The 15957-nt window shown below is 44.8% G+C and overlaps 3 non-coding genes and 1 pseudogene across 3 annotated transcripts; all 4 read right to left on the bottom strand.

The window, feature by feature from the left end:
* Positions 1–483: 483 nt before the first annotated feature.
* On the bottom strand, positions 484–668 carry LOC142500088 (U2 spliceosomal RNA). Its single transcript, XR_012802799.1, has one exon. It is a non-coding gene; the product is annotated as a U2 spliceosomal RNA (small nuclear RNA).
* Positions 669–7363: 6695 nt separating this feature from the next.
* Positions 7364–7537, bottom strand: LOC142500826 (U2 spliceosomal RNA; annotated as a pseudogene).
* A 3185-nt stretch (positions 7538–10722) lies between these two features.
* Positions 10723–10918, bottom strand: LOC142500816 (U2 spliceosomal RNA). The gene has a single exon (XR_012803303.1). It is a non-coding gene; the product is annotated as a U2 spliceosomal RNA (small nuclear RNA).
* A 3093-nt stretch (positions 10919–14011) lies between these two features.
* On the bottom strand, positions 14012–14204 carry LOC142500812 (U2 spliceosomal RNA). The gene has a single exon (XR_012803300.1). It is a non-coding gene; the product is annotated as a U2 spliceosomal RNA (small nuclear RNA).
* Between the last annotated feature and the right edge of the window lie 1753 nt (positions 14205–15957).

Raw genomic sequence — 15957 nt, 5'->3', positions numbered from 1 at the left:
ATTTGCATAGGAACCGCCCACTTTTTCTCTGCTAGCCGACTCGTCCGGGCTGCCATGAAACTCAGGCAGCAAGCAAGCAGCCAGTGGCTGGGCTTTTCAGTTCAGGTCATTTCAGCCAGCCAGCCATTGTGACAAGAAGCCAGCAAGTCAAGGCATTTGCTGCTTGCTGCTGCAGTGTTTGCTATGCAGGCTATTTGGATACAGCTTCAACAGGAGTTTCTTAGGCATCTGCTCGTTCGGACTGAATTAGGCTAGGCAGCAGGCGGCACTCCTGCTCCATGCGAGGAGGAGCTGAAAAGAAAAGAAAGTAAGAAGCCACGCAAAAGAGCAAACAAGACACAGCAAAAAGAAGGAGGCTTTATTTTGTCGTCATTTCATCTTCTTCTTTCTTTGCAAAAGAAAGAGCCAAAAATGCATGTTTGTTTTTTTTCTGTCAGACAGTCATTTGTTTCTATTTTTTGATACAAGCCAAATATCCCCAAAGGGAAGTGCACCGGTCCTGGAGGTACTGCAATACCAGGTCAATGCGTGGAGTGGACAGAGCAAGCTCTTCTTCCATCTCCCTGTTCTAAAAATCCATTTAATATATGGTCCCCAGATAGGGGACGTATCAGATATTAAACTGATAAGAACAGATTTTTTTTTATTTTTTTTTATGAAAATACTTTATTTATTCTTGACACGTAATTTCCACAACTTGTCACTTTTCGAAAAATAAAAAACCCCCGACATTACAAAAACCCCAAAACATTTCAATACAAATTTTGCATATAAAACTTCCAAGTTTACAAACATGACTTGGTACATAAAACAATTTTTCTTTTTCTTTTTTTTTAAAACATTATCATTTTACAGGGTATACCTTCTTCATAGCGCGTAGAGAAAGGCACATTATTTTACGGCAAGACAAATGCTAAACTCACTTTTTTTTTTTTTTTCTTTTTAAATGTTTTTATTGAACAGTTTTTTATATACAATTTTTACTTTTCGAAAAACAAATAAACCATCCCAACATTACAATCACCCCAAACATGATACAATTCAACAACATATTCTTTCAACATGTTTTATACACACTTTTTTATTTCAACCCTTTACAAACCCCCTTTTTTTCCTTTCTGTATGCTTTTCATCCACCGATCCACCCGTGGAGGGGAGCATCGGCCCGCCTCTACTCTCCGATACTCCATCATACGGACCCTAAAGGCACCTAGTGTCTTCATTAAATATCTTTTATCTCTTCATATTCTCTTCCATATGATAAAAGCATACTTTTCTCCCGTCCCTCCACATCTCAATCTTTCGCTGTGCTCCATTCTTGCACTCCTTCTCTCCCTTAAACTCCTTAATACTATCAAAAAGAAAACTACTTTTAATACCACCCTTTGTTACTAAAATAGAACATTTTCATCTTGCAAAACCTTGACCTTTCTATACCTTACTTATTAAACTTCTCCACTTTGTGGCCTTCCAAATTTTTTCCCCTTCCTTCTTCCCCAATTTTCTAACATCCATCAAGTAATATACATACATTTTCCCCAATATCATCTTAACACACTCATTCACACCTATCACTTCTTTCTTATAAATTAGCACATTTCTAACTTCCCACATCAATTCTTTCACACAATTCACAATCTTCCACAACACATTCTCCTGTTTTCCATCCTCCCCACTCTCCCCATACATCATTGTATTATATTGTAACTTCCCCACCCCTGTCACTTCAGTTACAAGTTTTCCCAAACCTCGCCACACCTTTCTTACAAATCTACAGTTCCAAAAGAGATGAGCTATGTTTTCCGACCCCCCACAACCTTCTCTTGGACACACCTCAGATCTGGACAGATCTCTCCTCTTTTGAAAATATTTTACAGGAAGGCAACTATGTGCCGTCATCCAAGCCAAATCTTTTTGGTTGTTAGTTAGGTCTTTTTGACTCACCCTTCTCCACACTTGGGCGACTTGTTTATCACTCAATCCACCTATACCCTCACTCACCTCTTTACTACTTATTAATTTTTTAATTCTCCTATGATCTTCCCACAATTTTCTTTCTGTCCCCAACAACCCAAATTTCTCTATGAAACCTTGTATTCTTTCATAAAAAACTGGGGTAACAAAACAGACTGGTTTCCTTAAATCAATTTTAAACAAACCCAACCTCCTTAACATGCCTCCCGCCTCATATCTACAGAAGCATGCGGCTTTATTATTTTTATTATTAACTAGATTTATGCAAAAATTTGCATATTTTGCTTCTATACTAACCTCTATATCAGGCAGGCCCTTCCCCCCTTTCATTTTGTCTTTATACACCACTTGTCTTCTTAGTTTTTCCTTTTCTGAGCTCCAAAAAAAAACAAACAAAAATCTGGTTATTTTCCTCAACCATTTACTTGTCGGAGGGAACACCATTCCCATGTATAACAGAATAGGTACAAGAACCGCTTTTGTGATTAAGACTTTCCCCTCCATTGATAACTTCCTCAGGGACCAGAACTGTATTTTTTTATTTATCCTTTCACCTATCTGCTCCCAGTTACTCTCCCCCTTCAGCTCCTCGTCAAACCATACTCCTAAGATTTTCAGTTGCTGCCTCTCAACGGGGATCCCGCACTTATCTAAATCTCTCCAGTCACCAAAAGCTTTACAAACGCTCTTATCCCAATTCACTCTAAACCCTGTTGCAACACAAAAATTTTCTATATGGAACTTCACTCTCTTGATTGCTGCCTGTGTTGTGCAGACCACCGTTAAATCGTCCATATAGCCCAGTGTCTTTACACTTCTACCCCCACTCCCTGGGACTTCAACCCCTCTCACTACCTTGTCTCTCCTGATCTCGTTTAATAGTGGCTCCATGGCACATATAAAAGCCAATGGAGACAGGGGGCACCCCTGTCTCACTCCTGATCTTATCTGTATTTCTTCCGTGAAGAATCCATTCACCATAACTCTACTAAAAATCCCATCATATAAATTCCTAATTTGCCTTAGCAATCCCTCTGGAATTCCTAACTTCCCCAGTACTTTAAAAAGAAAACTATGGGCCAACCTGTCGTACGCCTTCTCAAAATCTATGTTCGCTATTACTACTGGCTGGTTCCTTTCTTTACAATACCAGAGCAAGTCCCTTATCAACCCCAAGTTCTCAGCAATCTGTCTGCCTGGTACTGCACATACCTGATCTTCATCCACCAATTTTTCAATGACACCTTTCATCCTTTCCATGATCACTTTTGCAAAAACCTTATAGTCGACATTAAGCAGTGTAATTGGGCGCCAGTTCTTCAGGTTTCGTTTATCCCCTTTTTTATAAATTAAAGTGATAATTCCTTCACGAAAGGATGCCGGCACCTTCTCCATTTTCCAAATTTCTTTAAATACACTTACCATCTCTGGTCCTATCAACCCCCAATACTCACAGTAAAATTCATAGGGGAGCCCATCACTCCCTGGTGTCTTCCCCTTCTTCCCTCTTCGTACTCCTTCCTCTACTTCCATTACACTTAAGTCCCTTCCCAAGAAGTGTTGTTCTTCCACCTCCAATTTACATTGTGTTCTTTCTAATAGTTCTTTCTCCATTCCTTTGTCTCTGAATTTTTCCTCAAATAGTATTCCATAGTATTTCTCCACTTCCTTCACTATCTCCACTGTCCCATATACTTCTCCCTCATTACTATCTAACACTGGACCCATTATAGTTTTTTCCGAAAAAACTTTTTAAAAAAAATAGGGTGTACACTTCTCATCTTGTTCTATCTTTTCCACTCTTGCGGCGTGTATGATCCTTTTACCTTTTTTTTCAATAAGCCTTCTTACATCTTTCCTCCCTTTCTCCAACTCATTGTCCACATCCCACCCCATTTTTCTTAATTTAAGCAAAAATTGCTTTCTTAAATAAAGTGCTGTAAATTCTTCTTCTACCTTCCTAGCCTGTTCACACCCTTTCTTTATAAAGAAAACTTTAGTTTCTTTTTTAAACCACTCCCACCAATCCACCACATCCCTGAATTCTCTCATCCTCGCCTTCATTCTCGCATACAGACTTTCAAACTGTTTTTTAAAAATTACGTTTTCCATCAGGGCCACGTTTAGTTTCCAATATCCTTTGCCATATTCAACTATCCCTTCCACGTCCACTCTACACTTTATACACACATGATCTGAAAAAACTACTTTCATCACCTTCCATTCTCTCATCTTCATCCCCTTTGAAAGGAGTATCAAATCAATTCTCGAACGGACCTCTCCTTTATCACTGTACCACGTGTACACTGTTGTGCTTCTCCCCCCCTTTTTCCCAGCGTCTACTAACCCATAATCCTTTATTATATTTTTGAGGAGATTCCTCGTCCCATCAGGCCTCTGTTCTTCTGCCCCACCTACTCTATCACTCTTCTCCAAAGCACAGTTAAAATCTCCAGCAACTATTGTTGGCTCCCTCCCTGGTAGAAACATTTGAAGCATTTCAAAAAGCTCTTCTCTTAACTTTTTTAAAGGTGAAGCATATATATTAAAAATGCGCAGTTTCATCCCCCTCCATCCCAACCAAACACATTGCAATCTTCCGGGTTCAATAACTATATTTTTAATCACAATAATCTCCCTATTCCTAACCAACACTCCTACCCCACTATTCCTGTTCTCATGACACCCAGACCACACAGCTTCCCCAAATTTCCATTCCGTCTTAGGTGGTATATCATTTATTGCACACTCTTGTAAGCAAATTATGTCACTTTTTTGTTTAGCCACGTACTCTAATATCATTGCTCTTCTTGCAGGTGCTCTGATACTCCTTACATTCAGGGAAACAACTGTGATAGACATTTATGTTGCAGAAAACAAACATCACTACCCTCTCCCTAGATAGCATACCCAGTTGTCTCCTGCAACTGCACTACTGCATCATCCTCCACATATGGCATGCTCCCTGGGGACAAAAGCGTTAAGTCTCTATATGGTGCTTCCCCCTCTGTAATCACACCACTACATCCCTCTTTTGGATCTCCTGGGCTTATTGGCACTCCCCCATTCCCTTCTTCACTGGGACTCCATCCCTCCATTGAAGCTCTAGGACTTGATGTCCCTCCTTCACTTCCGTCTCCTATAGAACTCACCGGGCTTGGAAAGTCTCCCATCATCTCCTCTGTACTGAAAGTTTTCAGCTCCCCCTCCTCCACAAACTGTAGCATCTCAAATCTTGTCGGTTGGACAAAGTTTGGCGGCATCATTACCTTCCCTCTCTTTTTTTTAAATATTCCCCGACGTTTTGGCGTCATGAATTTTGGCCGCTTTCCCCCTTTGACCACACCATCTTCCTCTGATGTTTCCGACCCGTCTTCTGCCGGCATCTCTTCCTGTGATATTCTAAGATCTTTAGGTATTCCTATGGACTCTTCTTCAGTATTTGCCTGAGAATCTCTCTCTATCGGAGTCACTGATACCTGTACCATGTCCTCTTCTTCTATCACAGGGTCAACTCCCTTATTGTTCCTCTCAACTTCTGTTCTTTCATCTCCTGTTTCCTGCATCACCTCCTGCTCCCCCTCCTCCTCATTTGCCTTCTCGGGGTTTTCAGATCTCTCGTTCCCCCTCTCTCTCTCTCTCTCTCTCTCTCTCCTTTTCCATACGATCTTCCTCTTCTTCTTCCTCTTTTCTTTGCATCCTGGCCGCATGGGAGTACGGTCTTTTTGGACACTGTCTGGCTAAGTGACCCGTTCCCCCACAAAGGTCACATTTGCGGGGTTTGTCACACCTCATAGCCGTATGACCACCTTCCCCACAGTTTCGGCATATGGTCCCAGATTTGTCACATTCGAACTTTGTGTGCCCATACTTCCGACAATTTCTACAGTATACCGGCTGCCCTGGGTAAAACAGGAACCCTCGGTTTCCCCCCAAGTCAAAGCTGGCCGGCGGGTACATGACCCCTGACACGCTTCCTGAATCAGGTCTGAAACGAACCCAGTATCTCCTTTTGCCATTGAAAATGCCATAGTCATTTGTTAATTCTTCTCCCCCTTTAACTACCAGGCAGTATCTTTTCAGGCAAACTTCAATGTCCAGTGGGTTTGCAAAGGGGTTGTACATATGTACTGTCAGTGGTTTCTCACCCAATTGAAAGCTGGGGATTACCTGAATTCCCCTCATCTTAGGGTCGTCCAACAACTTCTTTGTTTCCTCGTACATATATAAGCACTCGTTGTCCTGGTAACACGTCACATCGAATATTCCCTGGCGGGGGAAATCCTGGATGCACCGGATCTTCGCAAAGTCCATCTCCATTTTGGCCAAAATCTCCTCCATGATAAAGCGTAGTCCGACTCTTCCTCTTTCCTCCTCCTCGATCTGAAAGCGGACTGTACTCCGCATACCTCCTCCTCCGAACGCCATCGCTCGTCCCAAGATCAGGCGCGCCCCCCCTAAAGCAGCAAGGAGCTTAAGCCATTTCTGGCGATGCTCCAAGGCCAAGGGGACGGTCCTTCTCTCTCCGTTGGCCTTCTGGTTTCAGACACTTGGTCTTAGCCAAAAGGCCGAGAAGCGATAACCAGAAATGGGCCCCCGCCTGAGCGCCGCCCGACGGCCAGGGGCGCTACGCTTTAGGGAGAAGGGCAGAGGGAGCCGCTGGCTGCCCGCTCGCCTCCTCCCCCAGCAGGCATGCCTCCAGTCCCTCCGCTCCTCCCGACACAGCCCCGGGGAGTCTATGCAGCAGCGGCGGCGACGACGACGACGGATGCAAAAGCCAAAGACTTTCTATGGAGTAAAGAAAAGCAGCCGCACACACTGCTGGGGGGCCCGCATGGCCAGCAAACAGCCAAAAAGGCACATGCTTCCAGTTCTTTTTCCGGCACCAGGCTTCGTCTGCTTATTTGCATAGGAACCGCCCACTTTTTCTCTGCTAGCCGACTCGTCTGGGCTGCCATGAAACTCAGGCAGCAAGCAAGCAGCCAGTGGCTGGGCTTTTCAGTTCAGGTCATTTCAGCCAGCCAGCCAGCCATTGTGACAAGAAGCCAGCAAGTCAAGGCATTTGCTGCTTGCTGCTGCAGTGTTTGCTATGCAGGCTATTTGGATACAGCTTCAACAGGAGTTTCTTAGGCATCTGCTCGTTCGGACTGAATTAGGCTAGGCAGCAGGCGGCACTCCTGCTCCATGCGAGGAGGAGCTGAAAAGAAAAGAAAGTAAGAAGCCACGCAAAAGAGCAAACAAGACACAGCAAAAAGAAGGAGGCTTTATTTTGTCGTCATTTCATCTTCTTCTTTCTTTGCAAAAGAAAGAGCCAAAAATGCATGTTTGTTTTTTTTCTGTCAGACAGTCATTTGTTTCTATTTTTTGATACAAGCCAAATATCCCCAAAGGGAAGTGCACCGGTCCTGGAGGTACTGCAATACCAGGTCAATGCGTGGAGTGGACAGAGCAAGCTCTTCTTCCATCTCCCTGTTCTAAAAATCCATTTAATATATGGTCCCCAGATAGGGGACGTATCAGATATTAAACTGATAAGAACAGATTTTTTTGTTTTTCAAAGTATTTTATTGTTCCAAGATCAAAACATACAATGTTTTACTTTTCAGAAAATAATAAAAAACACGTCTATCATAAAAACACCTCTAGTATATTCCAACAATAAACATTCAATATTCCTCACATAAATAAAAAACATACAGAGTTTTACTTTTCAGAAAAAAATACAAACATCTATCATAAGACAGACAACTCTTGTATATATAAGCAATACATCCAATATTCCCCCTGTAGAAAAACCTCTCCTCTACCTATAACTCCCATACGTATATTTCGATGCTGCATAAGCATCAGGGTGTTTTCTTTGAAGACCTCCCATAAACACTCCAAAATCCTCAATAGAAGACTGTGCTCTTTTAACAATTATTTTTTCTAAGCAATCTATCTGCTGTTCTGTGTTTAGGTCCCTATATTCATCTCGTATCACCTGAAACCAAAAGGATCTGTTTCCTACTTTCTCCTCAACTTCCTTTAATTTAACGTCTAAGGCTTTTTCCCTTGGCGACTCTCCCGGTGGGTACTTCTGAGTCAGTGTTTTTTTTTCCTCCCCCTTACTCTCACTTCCACTTACTCCATTTCCTTGTCTTTGAACTTTGATTCCCTTCCCTGTTTGCTTTTGGTCCCATTCCCAATTCTTTCTCGAAGATGAGCTATCACTCCCACTTTCTACCGCTTTCAATTTTCTCGGTGCTACCTTTTCCCACTTTTGTTCTGCTGTTCCTTCCTGTTCTGTTCTACGCTTCAACTTTCTTTTTTCCGCCGAGGACAGCTCCATTGCCTCTTCCTGCGTCTCCTGACTCCCTAGATCTTTTTTTCTCTCCAACTCTCTTACTGCCTCCTGTATTATTTCCAAGCTGTCACCCTGCACTACTTTCTCATTCCCACGGTGTTGTACCTCTTCCCCCCTTTCCGGCTCCTTATCCTGATGTACCCCTACCCCCATTTCTTCTTTCTTACTTTCTTCCTCCATTAACATTTCTTCCCCCTCCTGTCTATCTTTTGCCTCTTTTAACCACTTTACTTGGTCTTCTCTTAGACTCATGTATTCCTTTTGTGTCATTCTAGGTCTGCGGACCCTAATATTCTCTAACTCTATCATTAGGTCTTCCTCACTTATTTCTTTATTTTCCGTGCGAAAAACTTGGACCCACATCTTAACATCCCCTACTTCTCTGTCAAAACGCTCCAATCCTTCTAAGAAAACCCTTGATTCTCCCTTGCCACAATCCTGCTTCTTTTCTCCCTCCCCCTTTACACCGGGCTCCAAGAGGCCCTCTTCCGTCCCACCCATCTCCCTCCCACCCTGTATCCCTTGGGTTATTACGCTCTTCTCTTGCGTCTCCACTTTCTCCGCCCAACTTGTATTCTGAATCCTCCCCCCCACCCCCTCCAACCCTTGCATAGCCTCAGGGGTTTCCTCCACTACTGAGTCCTTTTCATCCCACTCAATGTTGTCCATGGCCACCTCACCCTCCTCAGCAGGTTGCCTTGCCGTCTGGGCATAAGTCTTTTTCTTTGTACAATGTCTTGCAATGTGCCCCCGGTCCCCACATAAGTCACATTTTTTGGGTAAATCGCAATTTCCTGCAAAATGACCTTCCTTTCCGCAATTGCGGCAACACTGTTCTGTTTTTTCACAGTTCTCGCGCGTGTGGCCATACTGTAAACAGTTCCTGCAGTACAGGGGTTGCCCCGGGAAGAACAAAAACCCCCGGTTCCCTCCAATACTGAAACCTGACGGGGGGTTTAACACTCCTCCTGCACCTGATGGGTCAAGTTTGAAACGGGCCCAAAATCTTCTCTTCCCGTTGTAGATCCCATAGGAGTTGTGCAACTCCTCTCCACCTCTGACGGATGAACAGTACCTTCTCAGGAACATCACTAGGTCCTCCTTTGGCACATACGGGTTATACATATGTATGGTTATTGGCCTCTCATCCATCCGAAAACTTGGGATCACCTTTATGCCCCGCATAATTTCGTCGTCCAAACATTCCTTCACCTTTTCAAAGCAGCAAAGAGCAGCCCCTTCCCGATGGAAGGTCACGTCAAAAATTCCTTGTCGGGGAAAATCCTGCAGGCAATAGATATCTTCTGCATCCAAACCGACCTTCCGGATAACCTCCTCCACGATGAAGCGAAGCTCGACCCGTCCTCTCTCTGCCTCCTCCACCACGAACCGAATCGTGTTCTTTATATGCGTCCATGTCGCCATCTTGCCTTAGATCGCCCTCCGAGAACGCTCAGGATAGCGTGCCCCCCCAAAAGCAGCAAGTGGCCTAAGACTCCCGAAGGAGCCGATGCCACAGGGCCAAGGGGGCACAGTCCCAGCTAAGCCTCTGACTCAGACACAATGATCTGAGCCAAAAGGCCGAGAAGCGATAACCAGAAATGGGCCCCCGCCTGAGCGCCGCCCGACGGCCAGGGGCGCTACGCTTTAGGGAGAAGGGCAGAGGGAGCCGCTGGCTGCCCGCTCGCCTCCTCCCCCAGCAGGCATGCCTCCAGTCCCTCCGCTCCTCCCGACACAGCCCCGGGGAGTCTATGCAGCAGCGGCGGCGACGACGACGACGGATGCAAAAGCCAAAGACTTTCTATGGAGTAAAGAAAAGCAGCCGCACACACTGCTGGGGGGCCCGCATGGCCAGCAAACAGCCAAAAAGGCACATGCTTCCAGTTCTTTTTCCGGCACCAGGCTTCGTCTGCTTATTTGCATAGGAACCGCCCACTTTTTCTCTGCTAGCCGACTCGTCTGGGCTGCCATGAAACTCAGGCAGCAAGCAAGCAGCCAGTGGCTGGGCTTTTCAGTTCAGGTCATTTCAGCCAGCCAGCCAGCCATTGTGACAAGAAGCCAGCAAGTCAAGGCATTTGCTGCTTGCTGCTGCAGTGTTTGCTATGCAGGCTATTTGGATACAGCTTCAACAGGAGTTTCTTAGGCATCTGCTCGTTCGGACTGAATTAGGCTAGGCAGCAGGCGGCACTCCTGCTCCATGCGAGGAGGAGCTGAAAAGAAAAGAAAGTAAGAAGCCACGCAAAAGAGCAAACAAGACACAGCAAAAAGAAGGAGGCTTTATTTTGTCGTCATTTCATCTTCTTCTTTCTTTGCAAAAGAAAGAGCCAAAAATGCATGTTTGTTTTTTTTCTGTCAGACAGTCATTTGTTTCTATTTTTTGATACAAGCCAAATATCCCCAAAGGGAAGTGCACCGGTCCTGGAGGTACTGCAATACCAGGTCAATGCGTGGAGTGGACAGAGCAAGCTCTTCTTCCATCTCCCTGTTCTAAAAATCCATTTAATATATGGTCCCCAGATAGGGGACGTATCAGATATTAAACTGATAAGAACAGATTTTTTGTTTTCCATAGTAATTTTTATTGCCGACAAAAGTAAAATTGTTTACAGAAATTCTCAGAGAAAATGTAATGGTTAGCACCATAATACAGTCAAGTTCACATTTCAAAATATTTACAAACAGTAAATAAGAAAACATTTCAACAAATAAATCATTGTTTCTTCACACAATCAAACATTCTAAAACTAACAAAAAAAATCATATGTATACATTACATTAGCATATATACACAATAATGCTTATACAGAAACGAAACCTACATTTCATAATTTCACATATATCCCTTTCTATTTCAGACCTTTCGTCAAAAAACCCAAACCATCTGATATTCCTCAAAGTCCCTTTATACACGAAAAATACTCCTCTTCTACTTATAACTACTATACGTATAACATGATTTTACATACAAGTCTGGATATTTCCGTTGGAAAGCTTCAAAATACACCCCAAAATTTTTACTTGAACATTGTGTTCTTTTAACAATTACTTCCTTTTGTAGCCAGTCTATCTGCTGCTCTGTTGTTAGTCCCCTCAGTTCTGCACGGACTACATATAGCCAAAAAGATCTATTTCCCACTTTCGCCTCAATCTCCTCCAATATTTTTTCCATGGCTTTTTCTGTTACCATGTAGCCTCGTACTTAATGTTTTACCCTTCTCTTTACTCTCACTTTCACTTGCTCCACTTCCCTGTCTTTGTACTTTAATTCCCTTTCCTTTTCCCCCACTTTCTAGTGAAGATGAACTATCACTCCCGCTTTCTACAGCCTTCAGTTTTCTAGATGCTACTTTCTCCCATTTTTGTTCTGCTATTCCTTCTTGTTCTTGTCTACGTTTCAACGCTCTTTTTTCTGCCGCACCCAACTCCATTGCCTCTTCCTGACTTTTCCCCTTCTCTACCTCCAGGCAAACTACATTTTTCTCCAGGTTGGAGCCTTCCAAGACCGACGCCCCCTCCCCTTCACATGTCCGCCCTTCTCTCCCTCCCTCCCCCTGACCCATCTGTATTTGACTTTCCTCCTGCTCGGAGGGTAATACCATCTCCACTGATTCAGGGGATGCTTCCACCCTTAGATTGTCCATAGTCCTCAAATTCTTTTTGCTCTCCTTAATCTCCAGTTCCTGTTGAGAGATTGGGCCCAAAGGCTCCTCCTCCTCCACTTTGTCCGCCCAACTGGGTCCTGGTCTTTCAATCTTTCCCCTTCTCTCCCCTGGACCTCGGGGCCCCTGTCCAGCCTCCTCCCTTTTTTCCCTTTCCAAATCTTCCAGATATAGTTCCGTTAAGACTGGGTCAGTTTCTATCTGATTACAGCTAAGAAAACCTCCTTCTCCAGACGTTTCTTCTGTTGCCTGCGCATAGGACTTTTTCTCCTTACAGTTCCTTGCCAAATGCCCTCTCGCTCCACAAAGGTCGCATCTCTTTGGGACTCTGCAGTTAAAAGCTGCATGCCCCTCTTCTCCGCAATTGCGGCACACCACCCCTTCCCTCCCACATCTTTCTTTTGTATGCCCGTATTGATAACAATTTCTGCAGTACGCAGGTTGGCCGGGATAGTTCAAAAAGCCTCTATTGCTACCAATACTAAAACTTGCCGGAGGGTGCATCACTCCTCCTGCGCGTGTTGGGTCTACTTTGAAGCGGACCCAGTACCGCCGTTTCCCGTTAAACATCCCATAGGCATTCGATAACTCCATTCCTCCTTTAATCATTGTGCAGTATCTGCTCAGGAAGCTTTCAATATCTCTCTTCTCAGTATACGGGTTATACATGTGAATCACCAAAGGTTTCTCCTCCAAGCCGAAGCTTGGCATCACTGTAATCCCCTTTAGCCTCGGATCTTCACCCATTTCTTTGCATCGCTCAAAAGCGCTCCAACAGTCCGCCACTCTTACGAATGCCAGGTCGAATATCCCCTGACGTTGGAAGTCCTGCAGACAAAAAACTTGATTCTGCTCCAACTCCAACAACTCCGTCATCACTTTCTCCACGATCCAAGTTAAGTCCACCCGGCTCCTCTCCTCCTCTGCGACCAGGAAACGGATGCCATTCTTTCCGCTTGGTCCCATCGCCATGAGCTTTGGTGCGGCACCCTTATAGCAGCAAGGGGCTTAAGCCATCAAAGGCGATGCCCCAAGGCCAAGGTGCCGGCCCTCCACTCTCCTCCGCTTCTGATCACTCCTCGTCGCTCGAGATGGCGTGCCCCCCCAAAAGTAGCAAGGATCTTAAGCCCCCGAAGGGGCGATGATCCAGGGCCAAGGGGTCACAGTCTCAGCAAAGCCCCTGACCCAGACACTTGATCTGAGCCAAAAGGCCGAGAAGCGATAACCAGAAATGGGCCCCCGCCTGAGCGCCGCCCGACGGCCAGGGGCGCTACGCTTTAGGGAGAAGGGCAGAGGGAGCCGCTGGCTGCCCGCTCGCCTCCTCCCCCAGCAGGCATGCCTCCAATCCCTCCGCTCCTCCCGACACAGCCCCGGGGAGTCTATGCAGCAGCGGCGGCGACGACGACGACGGATGCAAAAGCCAAAGACTTTCTATGGAGTAAAGAAAAGCAGCCGCACACACTGCTGGGGGGCCCGCATGGCCAGCAAACAGCCAAAAAGGCACATGCTTCCAGTTCTTTTTCCGGCACCAGGCTTCGTCTGCTTATTTGCATAGGAACCGCCCACTTTTTCTCTGCTAGCCGACTCGTCTGGGCTGCCATGAAACTCAGGCAGCAAGCAAGCAGCCAGTGGCTGGGCTTTTCAGTTCAGGTCATTTCAGCCAGCCAGCCAGCCATTGTGACAAGAAGCCAGCAAGTCAAGGCATTTGCTGCTTGCTGCTGCAGTGTTTGCTATGCAGGCTATTTGGATACAGCTTCAACAGGAGTTTCTTAGGCATCTGCTCGTTCGGACTGAATTAGGCTAGGCAGCAGGCGGCACTCCTGCTCCATGCGAGGAGGAGCTGAAAAGAAAAGAAAGTAAGAAGCCACGCAAAAGAGCAAACAAGACACAGCAAAAAGAAGGAGGCTTTATTTTGTCGTCATTTCATCTTCTTCTTTCTTTGCAAAAGAAAGAGCCAAAAATGCATGTTTGTTTTTTTTCTGTCAGACAGTCATTTGTTTCTATTTTTTGATACAAGCCAAATATCCCCAAAGGGAAGTGCACCGGTCCTGGAGGTACTGCAATACCAGGTCAATGCGTGGAGTGGACAGAGCAAGCTCTTCTTCCATCTCCCTGTTCTAAAAATCCATTTAATTTATGGTCCCCAGATAGGGGACGTATCAGATATTAAACTGATAAGAACAGATTTTTTTTGTTTTTAAATGTTTATTCACATTTCAAAATATTTACAGAACAGTAAATAAGAAAGCATTTCAACAAATAAATCATTGTTACTTCACACAATCAAACATTCTAACCCTAACAGAAAATTCATATTTCTTAATTTCCGAAAACATCTCTATGTACAAAAAAATTGTATTATCTTCACATTTTAACACCCATACATTATATACAAAACTCCGTCTCTAAATAAAAAAAACCCCAAAGACCCACTTAATTCCTTTCATTTCTCAAATTAAGACACAAAAAAATTGTCTACACACATGTCTTTACTTCCTATAAAGAAAACCCAACCTTAGAATAGTTCATTCCATAAGAACATGAATTCTCTAGCTTATAGTTCCCAAAAAGATTAGATCACATGTTAACCTTTCCTTCTCCCTTCTTATTCGTTTCCCATTCTAAACATTACAAAACCTATACAAACCCAAAACACCAATTCCCTTCATTTCATAATCAAAAATTTACATTAACCCATAACATTTCACACGTTCTAAAGTGACACAATATGCCTTTTTACTTCCTCCCCCTTCTCTAAACTCCCAAAGAAAAAACCTTTCTTCCTCTTCTGTTCCTTTCTCCGCTCACCTTCCATAGCTCTCCTTCCCATCTCTTCCCTATCTGCCTCTAAGGCTTCCCTCAGTCTATCTAGGCGTCTCCACACGGTCTTGTCCTCTGAATCCCTCAATTCTTCCCTCTCCTTCTCCTCACTATCCTCAGTCTCACTCTCCATCTCCTTTACACTGACATTTCCCACATTTACATTAAAGTGCTTGTCCCCCAAATTTTTTCCTTCAGGAACACACTCCACCAAAACCGATTTCTCCACCTCCTCCTCCTTTTGCTGACTCTGTTCCTTTACCAAAACCTCCCACTTTGTTTCACCCCCCACAACCAAATCCTTCTTGATCTGGTCCCTCGGTTCAACATTTAACACCGTCTTGTTTGTCACTTGCAAAAAAGTTCTTTCCCGGCACTGACGTGCCAAATGTCCAATAAGTCCACAAAAAGTACAGCTCTTCGGCACTTTACATTCTGCTGCTATATGTCCTTCCTTCGCACAATTGCGACATATCACTCCCAATGGCTGTCCCGGGTACCTCAGGAAGCCCTTGTTTGTCCCGAAACAAAAGTTGGCCGGGGGGTGCATCACGCCCCCTGTACTTCCCTCATTTAGTCTAAAACGTACTCTATACAGCCTCTCTCCATTGAATATACCGTATGAGTTTTCCCTTTTCACACCACCACCCACCACAGAACAAAACCTTCTCAAAAAGGTCTCAATTTCTTCTTCCTTCACAAAGGCATTGAAAACATGCACCATCATGGTGCATTCTCCTAGTAGGAAGCTCGGTACTGCTCGAATTCCCAAACTCTTCAACTTGCTTGCTCTCTCCTTACATCTCTCGTAAGCTCTCGCACAATCCACTTCTTTGGTAAACGATACGTCGTAAAAGCCCTGGCGCTGGAACGCCTGTAGGCATACGATCTCCGCGATGTTCACCTCCAGTATTGTCCTCAAGACATCCTCCACGATGACGCTGAGTCTCACTCGACATCTCTCCGTCTCTGCCACCAGGAACCTGATGGTGTTCCTCTCTTGGGACTCACTCTCCATCTTCCTCATCATCTGCCAAAACGTCAAACCGGCCGACCAGGATCAGGTGCGGCGCCCCTAAAGCAGCAAGAGGGTTAAGTTCCTGGGGAACAATCCCTCAAGGCCAAGGCGCCGGCCCCTCTCCGTCTTTCTTGATCACC

Source organism: Ascaphus truei, chromosome 7 (assembly GCF_040206685.1).
Source record: "Ascaphus truei isolate aAscTru1 chromosome 7, aAscTru1.hap1, whole genome shotgun sequence".
Classification (NCBI taxonomy): Eukaryota; Metazoa; Chordata; class Amphibia; order Anura; family Ascaphidae; genus Ascaphus; species Ascaphus truei.
The sequence above is the reverse complement of the archived record's forward strand: the minus strand, read 5'-3'. Positions and strand labels throughout refer to the sequence as shown.